The following is an 11,170-nucleotide window of genomic DNA, read 5'->3' on the forward strand; positions in this document are numbered from 1 at the left end:
AACGTATTTCATACTGCTTACCATGCTGTTCGTTCTCCTGCAATGTCCCTGCAGCTCTACGTGAAAATCTAACATTTCAAAGGAAGCAAGAACATGTTTTAAAAGTTCAAGAGATGAAAACAGAAAAAATAACAAAAACCAACACACTATTCCTTTTAATCAAATATTTTTGTCAGAATCACTGTAAAAATTAACATATACACTTATAAAAAAAAAAACCCATAGAAACAGGATGACAAATACTTCTGAAATAAGAGAAAACATAGGTTAAGAACCCAAACACAATCTACACAAATACAAATCACATATTTTTGAGCTATAAAGACGGGTTTAATGAATCGAGGGGGAAACAATTAACAAATTGATACAATGCAGTATATACCAATTAACCCCGCCATATCTCATCAAGGGTAGATTTATATAATACAATAAAAATCACACAAAAGCTACAAAACAATAATATAAACATTAAAATCCCTTCATCAAATGTGATCTTCTCCTGCACAGCTGGTTCCTCAGTAGCATCTGCAAAGTATTCAGTATAATATTCCACTGCACTTTCTGACTGCGTTGAAACTTCCTGCGAAAACACAAGAAAATGACACAAAACCTACACTGAGGAGCCATCCTACTCATGCACTTGGCCACTCAGTCTATCAGTCAGCGAGGCACGAGCTATCTACGGTGTCTATCTAAAGTCACAGGCATTATCCTGGCAAAAGCTGGGAATACACACGAAGGACAGATCCTGCCCTGTACTGTTACCAGAGGCAGGGACCCGCGAACACCCATCAGCACAGAAAAGGACCATCCGGCAGCTCTACAGCCGAAGTGAACGGACAGGCAGGGCACAGAGGAGAGAAGGGTCTGGGGCAGGCCCTGGCTCGGGGAAGGCTGGGAAGACCGGGCCGTGTCTTCAAAGGCAGGCCGAGCGCAGAGGGGGCAGGGGGAGGCGTTCCAGGAAGGGCAGCCTGAGCCGAAGGACGAGGTGGGAAACAGCATGAGAAGTCACACGGAAACCCGGGACACACTCAGTGGGAACGGAATGGGAAGGCCCCACTGGCAAGATTCGGTAGGAGACAACAGTCGACTCATCCAAAACGAGGAGTGCCGAAAACACAAGACAAAACGGGAGACATCTTACACCTCACCGAACTCGCACAGGGAACCGTCTACGTTCAGTAAGTTGGCCTAACCTACCGGGGAAAACTACTGGAGGCGAAGAATTTAGATACAGACACCGCGTTCCGTAGGCGAGCGCGGGAAACTGACGCAAGTGTACTGTGCGCTCGCGTGACCGAAAGCACAGAACGACTTCAGCAGTTGTGCATTAGAAAACATCAGGCCAGAAGGGTGACGGGAAAATGCAGACGTCAGGACGAAGAGGCGACGCACCCATCCGCTTACGTATTCACGACCGACGACGGTTAGGTAGCAGAAGAAGAAGAAGAAAAACAGCAAAAGGACACACGTACCTCCTCGTCAGGGGACTCCACGTCTTCCTCTTGTCCCGAGCTTAAGGGCCATGTGTCACCTAGAGGGTGCAGGCGCACAGACGTTAGCGACAGCACTGACCACTTTGAACTGTACCCGCACACGTGAAGTCTAACCCCCTTCAACAATCTTTCCGTGCACTAACGGGGCCCAGAAGAACTTCAGAGGACTGAAGAATTTTTCGAGGGAAAAACCTGGTCGTGTTTGGGGTACGTGTGAAGACAGTGGGCAAAAGGAAAGCAAGCAGTACTGCACGTGGTATCTGGACCTAGGGTCTTGAGGTATTTTAGGTTCGCACGTAGCTTCTTTCTTTCGACGGAGGTCCTGGCGATGGAGCCCAGGAACTCCTGCGTCCGAAGCACGCCATCCATCCACCCACCAGCTACACCCTACCCTGGACCCACAGTAGCTTTTAAGGACAGACGTAAGAAAAACCAACCTCCAGGGATGTTCACCGACTTACCGGACACGTCAGGCTGGTCTGCTGCGAGCGCAGACGTCAATGTCTCGTCCTCGGTGGGCTCCTCCGGAGCACCTTCGTCAGCTACGTTCGCCTCAGGACGGGTGTCTTCCCGTTCGGTTTCTGGCTCGGGCGCCCCTTCCTGTAACAACAAAACGGGAGAATCCAAAAACCCACCTCGAGGAGCCATCCTACTCATGCACTTGGGCCACTCAGTCTATCAGTCAGCGAGGCACGAGCTATCTACGGTGTCTATCTAAAGTCACAGGCATTATCCTGGCAAAAGCTGGGAATACACACGAAGGACAGATCCTGCCCTGTACTGTTACCAGAGGCAGGGACCCGCGAACACCCATCAGCACAGAAAAGGACCATCCGGCAGCTCTACAGCCGAAGTGAACGGACAGGCAGGGCACAGAGGAGAGAAGGGTCTGGGGCAGGCCCTGGCTCGGGGAAGGCTGGGAAGACCGGGCCGTGTCTTCAAAGGCAGGCCGAGCGCAGAGGGGGCAGGGGGAGGCGTTCCAGGAAGGGCAGCCTGAGCCGAAGGACGAGGTGGGAAACAGCATGAGAAGTCACACGGAAACCCGGGACACACTCAGTGGGAACGGAATGGGAAGGCCCCACTGGCAAGATTCGGTAGGAGACAACAGTCGACTCATCCAAAACGAGGAGTGCCGAAAACACAAGACAAAACGGGAGACATCTTACACCTCACCGAACTCGCACAGGGAACCGTCTACGTTCAGTAAGTTGGCCTAACCTACCGGGGAAAACTACTGGAGGCAAAGAATTTAGATACAGACACCGCGTTCCGTAGGCGAGGGCGGGAAACTGACGCAAGTGTACTGTGCGCTCGCGTGACCGAAAGCAAAGTGCGACTTAGCCTTGGATTAGAAAACAGCAGTCAAGAACTGTGTCGGTAAAACGCAAACATTGGGACACAGGTGCGACGCATCCATCCGCTTATGTACTAGCGACCCTCTATTGCTAGGTGCTAGAAGAAGACGAAAAACAAGAAAACGAGATGGTACCTCCTTGCCAGGGGTGTGTGCATCTTCCTTCGGTCCAGAGGGGAAAGTTGATGCTTCACTTAGAGGGGGCAGTCACACAGATTATTAATGACAACACTGATCGCTTTGAACTGTACACACACTCATGTGAAGTCTAACTCCATTCAAGAAACTTTCTGTAAACTAACGTGGCCCAAAATAATTTCACAGGGAAGAAGCACTTTCTTTATGAAAACCCTGGTCGTTTCTTGGCTATGTATTATGGTAGTTAGGAAATGGAAAAGAAATAGTAATGGATATGTTATCTGGAGCTACAGACTTCAGATATACTACATTAGCTTTTGAATTTTTGTGTTTAATGGAGATACTGGGGATTGAACCCAGAACTCCTGTATCTGAAGCATGCGATCCATCTACCACTCAGCTGTACCCTTCCCTCGCCCAGACCATCTCATAAGCACAGATGTGAAAAAAATGAAACTCCATAGATCTTATAATTTAACAGCCATGTCAGGTGTGTCTGTTCCATCCACAGAGGTCCATTTCTTCTCATCTGTTGGCTCTTCTGGAGCACCTTCATCACCTGCATCTGTGTCCATACCAGTTTCCTCTTTGTGAATTTCTGGGTGTGTTACCCCTTCCTGTAAAAACAAAATAGAAAACCCCACCTTCAGAAGCCATCATACTCATGCACTTCGCCATTCAGTCTCTCAGTCAGTGAGATAGAAAACTTTTATTTTATCTATGAAATAATAAGGATTATCCTGGGAGAACCTGGTAATGTAAAAGATTTTTCTCTCTGTTGTACAAGAGGCAGGGATATGTGAAAAGCAACAGCACAGAAAACGATCATTCAGCAGCTCTACAACTGAAGTCAATGGACAGTCAGGGGACAAAGGAGAGAAGAGTGTGGTGCATGACATGGCTCAGGGAATGCGGGGAGGCCGGGGCTGGGCCTTAGAAGAGAGGTCCAGTCCATAGGGTGAAGGGACGGGTATTCCAGGAGGGGCAGATTGAGCAAAAGGCGAGTTGTCAGAGATTATACCATATCAAATGGGAAACTAGAGCAGACTTAGTTGGAACAGAATGGAAAGATCTCATTTCCAAGATTGAATAGGAGACATCATTTGATCAATCGAAAATGAGGATTGCAAAAAACCAACGCAGAACATAAAAAAGAGAAGGGTCTTCAATATACAGCTAGCTTGCACTTGGAACTATCTATATTAAGTATTTTGTACTTTGTAACAGAAAAGTATGTGAAGCACAGAATTTAGATACAGACACTGCTTTCAGTAGATGAGCGTGGAAAATTAACACAAGTGTACTATGCACTCGCATGACTGAAATCACAGAATGACTGCATTAACTGTAGATTAGAAAATATGTGAATTGTGATGGGAAAATGTAAATGTCAGAACACAAAGTCAAAACATCCATCCGCTTATGTTTTAATGAACCTTGATGGTTACGTATTAAAAGAAGAAGAAAAATAACAAAAGGAGATAGTACCTCCATATCAGGAGACTGTGCATCTTTGTTTTCTGCTGAGTAGACAGCTGTTTCACCTAGAAAATGTAGTCACACGTATATTAATGACAACACTGACCACTGTCTATAATACACACACACATATAGGTCTATGTCCATTCAACAAGATTTCCATACAATAATGTTGCACAAAAGAATTTCAGAGGATTAAAGCATTTTCTTGTAGAAAAACCTGGTTGAGGTTCAGATACGTATGAAGACAGCTGGCAAAAGGAAAGCAAACAGTAATGGGTGTGGTAACTGGATCTACAGTCTTCAGATATTTTAGACTAGCCTTTCTTTTTCCTTTTTATTCTATGCAGGTACTCTGGATTGAACCCAGGATCTCCTGCATCCGAAGCATACGATCCATCTACCAATCAGCTATTCCTTCCCTTGCCCTATAGTGGCTTTTAAGCACAGAGAGAAGAAAAATGAAACTCCACAGATTTCACTAATTTACTGGCCATGTCAGTGTTGTCTTTTCCATCCACAAAGGTCAACTTCTTCTCATCTGTTGGCTCCTCTGGAGCTCCTTCATCGCTTGCATTCGTCTCAGTACCGTTTTCTTGTTTCTCTATTTCTGGCTTGGTCATCCCTTCCTATGCTTTAGGTCATGACCAGAGAGTCCTAATACTCAAATCTAATCTTCTTGCTCTTGTGCTCAAAATTCCCCATGGAATCCCTGCAGCACATATTGCTGATTTCCAACCTGACAGCCGTTCTTTTTCTTCCTTCTTGTTGCACAATTGCAACTTTACTTTGATATCATTTTATCCCAATATACAAAGAAGGTAACCTCCCCCCAGCTCCCAAAAGAGAATTGACTATTCTAAGATAATCAGTGGAACTACCTTTCCTTCACCAGAGGCTCACTTAGGAATGAGTATGTGATATAACCCAGCCAGTAAAATGTTCGGGGAAGTCTACTGTAAGCATCTTACTTGTTCTTCGTTATTTATAGAAAAACAGGTAGACAAAAGCAGTCCTTGCAGCCTTTGGATATTGCTATGTGAGAATATGATGCTGGGAGCGGCTGCTAACCAGCAGACAAGGAAAGGAGACGTCAAACACCGGCAGCCTCACAGCTGAAGGAGGGACATCTGGGATGCTGATGGCATCATGAATCATCTACACAATCCTACTTTTTGTTTTAGCCACTGCCCCTCATGTCTATTATTCTTTACAGCAAGCAGCATTCAGATACATTTCCCGGGGTCTACAGGAGACCTACTCTTCTCTGTAGAACTAGAAGGGCTTTCCGGAGCGTGCCTGAGCTGAGTATTCACCTCGTTCCCAACCAGGCCCACGGCATCTTTTTTGGACCAACAACATGAAACTCATGAATCCCCTTGAGTCCCCTGGCACATCTCTGCCTCTGCACTGCTGTTCCTTTGGCCAAATGTCATCTTGAAAGATGTTCCTCCTACCAAACACTGTCCTTCTGTCTGCTTCCCTGGCAAACTTCTACTTGCCCTGCATGCTTCCCTCCAATCCTGCCCACTTTTTCAAAAGGCATTTCCTCACCATGATCTTAATTAAAGTATTGGGCACATATGAAATACCAACAAAAGATACAGAAAGACACTTATGAAGCCCTAGTGGCCCTGGGACACAGGGAGCAGAGTCACCGAGGGACTCACAAACATGACAATAAGTGACATGCTCCTGGGGGGCGGGGCTGCGTGTTAAATGTCTGCATTTTGTTAACGTCAGGTTCGTGCTTAGCACCTATGTGACACTTGACAGCCATTTACATGGGGAAAAGTGACTTAAAAAGTGATAATAATTACCAGATAAATGAGAATGCTTCCTTTCAAAATTCTATTTAAAAAAACACAGAAAACAACCAGGGACAACTCTACTGTATTATGATTCCCTTAAGGACAAGAACTATCAGTTCCATCTTTGTGTCTCCCATAACTGGTAACGCCAACCAGCAGATGCTCTTTGCTTGACAGGGGCCTGCTATGTTACAGGGGCCCTCACACAGCGCAGACTGTGCAAGTGCCAGGGCTCTCATCTAGGCGGCACAGCCGTGTTCATGTTCATGGGAAGCATTTTTGTGCTTTTACTGGAATTTCTTAAGTCCTGTGTTGAGCTATTTGAGTATTTATGATGAAAATCCTTTAACTGATGGCAACAGAGCAGCTTGTTCTAACAAAATTAGTTTCATGACAAGTATCCAAGAATAAGAAGAGGAAGAGGAAGAGGGAGGAGGAGAAGGAGGAGAAAGAGAAGAATACATCTGGTTCTCATTAGGTCAGCGTATCTCATTCTGTTTGCACTTAGGAGAAATGAAGTTGGTAAGAGACCTGGTTGGTGTAAGGATGGGAAAAACGACCAGTGCTTCTCCACAAGGCATTGCTTGCCGGACTTCTGTACTGTCGCTGGGGACTTTTCAGCAACAATCTCTTACTGGTGTGCTGCGCACTGGCTCAGCTTTGCAGTACTCATGGGTTGCCACGGCGTCAGAGTACCAGGAAGGGATTCTGGCTTCCCACTTTTAAAGACAGTAACTTTTTAAGTGAGATGAGTCACTGTGCAATAACTAACCTTCATTTCCTAAGTGTAACCCATTAGATCCAGTTCTATGAGAAGTCCAGTGTGTTATAGTGTGGTTGATAGAGGAAATGTACAACAAACTTAAAGATCTGTTTTCCTTCTTTACACAAAGACAGAACATGGGATTTCAGGGGCTGTGTTTAAATACGTGAATTTCTTTCCAGACAACACTGTCTCAGGGTTTAAATGACCTACAAGTAACTTCCTAAATAATTTGGAATACTAGAGCATTAAGGGAGAAATTAATTGTAAAAACCAAGGTATACATGAAATCCCCACACCGGCTGTTCTGACTGCTCTGTCATGATCAGCACTGCCTCCCTCTCACTTTCTCCATCTATGGCAGGACCACAGACAGTCACTTACAATCAGAAGTCTTAGCCAGGCTGGTAGTCTGAAAAGGCGTTTCACGTCTCCTTTCGTCTTTGTGTTCGCTATGTTAAAAAAAAAGTAATCGATAAATATTACTCTTGAATGCTAATATGAAAATAATGACCAAAGATACTAAATTCTTACATTATTTCAGACAATAGCAGAGCTAATATCAAACCTTCAATGGTCCTGTATACCTCAAATTTGTAAGTTCTATAAACTTGTCCTTTAGCATGTAATTAAAGGAGAAAAAAAGTCAGGTTAAGTAGTCACGAATTGAGGGCAGGATAGCTCACGAAGTGAACCAGACTTAGTCTGACACACGGAAAGGATCTTGAACTCAGAAGTCCGCGCTCTGTAACCAACAGCTATTTGCTCCTGAAAAAGTTGTTTCTCATCAGCTCAAAGTCTTCCTCTATAAAACTGGGATCTTACAGCCTTAATTCCCAATAGTATTCAGAGGATTTAATGACATAATATACCCCCAAAATGCTCCGAGAAACGGCGAAGAAATTAAATAAATCCTTCCTGAACTTTAATGCCAGAACTATTTTAGCATCCCAAATAAAAACCAATGCGTGTTTTTTCATAGGTGCAATATTCAAAGGTGCAGTTTTCAGAAAATGTTCCAAGTTATGATGATGAGCCATCCTATTTTCAGGGATTACAATTCAGGGCACCTCAGCTATTACATGTTTTGTAGCTGTATTTGTAAGTACAGGACGTCACACAAGCAATGCGTGAGAACTAAACAAGCTGTCGCCTTGCAGTCTGAGCGTGGGTCACGAGGAAGGCTGAGGCGTGTGGGTCAGCATGGGCATCCCAGGAGGAGAGGTCACACAGGACCAACTGCAGGGCCACGTTCTGTTTTCTTTTCTTCTTTTAAAATGATGTTAGTAAAGGTCTTTAGAGAGCAACATGCAGAGCGCAGACCCAGCTGCCAACGAGACCCTGTTAAGACCAGTTTTCACGCCGACGCTGCAGCAACAGAATCGAGGGGAACCACAGAATGGCTAGAAAGCCCTCCTCCCCACCCCAACCCCAGTGACCTGTGGAAGACGGGTGTCACTTTGACCTCAGGGAATCCCTTCGCTTCTTGGAAGATTCCAGAGGAAGAGTACAGAGGAAAGTCCTCAAGGCAAAAGACAGGATTTTCTGCTCAACTAAACACTTTAAGACCAAAATAGCTGCTAAGAAAAATCAGTTATGGCATTGTTTGTACCCCATGCATAAGGGATACACTTGGAATGAAATACAGAACACAAGGATGCTGAAGTTGACAAAGGGCTCAGAGGCCCTGAGATAAAGAATCCTGGGCCACTGCTGCATCTCACTAGTCTGGCCTTCGGCGTGATTTCCAGCTCATGAAGGGGCACAGCTCACTGCCATCCCCCAACTGCCTGCACCCAACTCGGAACTCTCACCTGTCGTGTGACAAGTAACACTTATTTTCAACCCCAGTTTAGTGATCATCGCCATTTTAATGTAAACACTTACATATTAAAACCACTAGTAAGAGCATATCCTTCTACACTGCATGCCTAGATACCTTGAGAAAAGACATCAATGCCTTGTTGAAGAAGCAGCCTGACCAGATTTGGTGATTCATCACTTACAGCAAGCATGAGGGCTGTTCTAAAATCAGGGAAGAAAACTCACCCCCTCCCCGAGGAATTTACTTAACTTACTTCAACAGCTAATTTGATATATTGTATCTTGACCATCTCTGTAAGACTGATCATATACATGCTCAAGTGTTCGTCTCAGCAAATCACCTCAAGGCCAAAAGCAAGCCACAAAAAAGCAGCCCCCTGTCGTCCTGGGGTGACACAGAGACGAAGTTGCAGATTTAAAGTCCTCTGATGGATAAGAAATGATGCTGAAGTCACTTATGTCAAGTAGGGAAAGATTTAAATAAAGATTTCCCCATTTCTTACTGAGTCTGAAATATTATACTTTAAAATCAGCTAGAGGTCAGGAAAACAAAAGCTGTTTGCAGGCTTCAAACAATAATGTGAATAATGAAAATAGTCACGGTTGCAGTGAATCATGCTGAGAAGCATATGCTTGGCCCTGAATTAAATACCGTATGTGTTTCTTTCTTACACACAACCCCCGATAAAGGAGGTACTCCTGTCCTCCTTTACGTATCAGGAAACCTATTTGTCGATAAGAAGTCATGTTCCCCAGGGAACACACCTGACAAACAGGAAAGCTAGGACTTAAACCTGGGCTGGATCTAAAGCTCAACTCTTTCCTCTTTATCATCTACCACTGGCTTGTCTGCTTTAAAGGAAATATTTATTCAATCACTAAAGCTATCTTTCCTCTTTCTACCATTATCAATTAAAACTAAAATCATCAAAATGTACAAGAATTGAAAAAGGATAAAACGGATGAGCCCACAGGAGCCCCAGTAATGGTGGATGAATATTCGTGTGTGATAACCTGAAATACCAGTATTCTTCAAAGAAAGTCATTTCAAGCTAATAGTCATCTAAAAGACAAAACAAATTCCTCTATGTTTAACCTTCATCTTTTAAGAAAAAACCTATACACAGTAGAAATTTAAAAATTATTATAAAAGAGTTCAGGTATTCAATGTTCTATCATAACGTCAATTAAAATTGGAATTCATACTAATAAATGAAAGTGATCTCCCTGACCTATGAGAAGACCATATGATCAAAGAATCAGGTTGGAAATGACATCAGTCATATTATAAAGGAAGATGAATCCTGCTCTATTCTGTTCTTTGTGACACCCAGTCGGAATTGCTTTTCTCCCTAACCGAAGATGTGTGGGTTCTAAGTTAATCATTTTATTAATTTTAAGTTTTCTAACTGATACTGCTCAGGAACAACAGCAAAGGTTTTTTTTTTAAAAAAGATAACAAACTTACTGTACCTTTTCGTCTTCTCAACTGTAGGCATATTTGCCTGTTTTTCATTCAAATATTCTGCCATTCGCTGCCTGTTTTCCCTTCTGGCAACGAATAGTGGCGTCAGGTCATCCTGTAAAACAGCAAAAACAGTGTATAATGTACAAAATTACATATTTCAAAACTGAATGTAAAAACTTGTAAGTCTCTAAACATAAACATATCATGTAAAGTAAATACAAAGTAGCCTCTTCCTCCTCACCCCTCTGGGCTCCTACTCTTTAAAACACTCCTCCTTGAGCTCTTCAGAAAGTTCACCGTGAAGTCATTCTCTAAAACTCACTTCAAGCACTTACTGGTTCCAAGAACCTTTGCTTCTGCCAGGCCTTCTGTCGCCCCCTTACTGCTCTGTGACTGCGCTCAGTGCTCTCAGCGCTGCTCTGCAGGGAGCCATGTAGCTACTGAGTCAAGCGCAGCTCTAAGGAGCCCCGCGGAGGAGAAAGACATCACACCGTCTGCCGTGAGCATAACCTGTCAGCTATGACCACGACCAACCTCATCAGGTTTACAGACATTCTGATAGGAATGATTATTTGCATATTCATGAAAAAAAAAGTTTGTTTTAAAAATCAACTTATAAGTTCTAATTTGAAAAATTCAATCCCGTGCATGAGATTATTATACAATATGAAATAGATTATAAATTTAATATACACTGCCTTTAAAATCTCAAAGTCATTATCAAAATATACTATAAAACAGGAATTATCAAGTCAAATGCTTACAAAGGCAAAGTAGGGGACCCACGTTCAGTGAAGGTCCCAGGTGAGGACAGCAAAGTGGAGAACACACCCCCAC

At 43.8% G+C, this 11,170-nt stretch overlaps 1 long non-coding RNA gene across 1 annotated transcript in view; it reads right to left on the reverse strand.

The window, feature by feature from the left end:
* Positions 1-306: 306 nt before the first annotated feature.
* The window catches only part of LOC116665255, a 13,286-nt gene continuing 2,422 nt past the window's right edge, over positions 307-11,170 (reverse strand). The window contains exons 2-8 of the long non-coding RNA XR_004321776.1: positions 10,339-10,445; positions 7,426-7,493; positions 4,477-4,532; positions 2,986-3,605; positions 1,958-2,096; positions 1,476-1,534; positions 307-580 (exon numbers count right to left, since the gene is read on the reverse strand). This is a non-coding gene — a long non-coding RNA (uncharacterized LOC116665255). The remainder of the gene's footprint in view (positions 581-1,475; positions 1,535-1,957; positions 2,097-2,985; positions 3,606-4,476; positions 4,533-7,425; positions 7,494-10,338; positions 10,446-11,170) is intronic.

Source organism: Camelus ferus, chromosome 8, assembly GCF_009834535.1.
Source record: "Camelus ferus isolate YT-003-E chromosome 8, BCGSAC_Cfer_1.0, whole genome shotgun sequence".
NCBI classification, from domain to species: Eukaryota; Metazoa; Chordata; class Mammalia; order Artiodactyla; family Camelidae; genus Camelus; species Camelus ferus.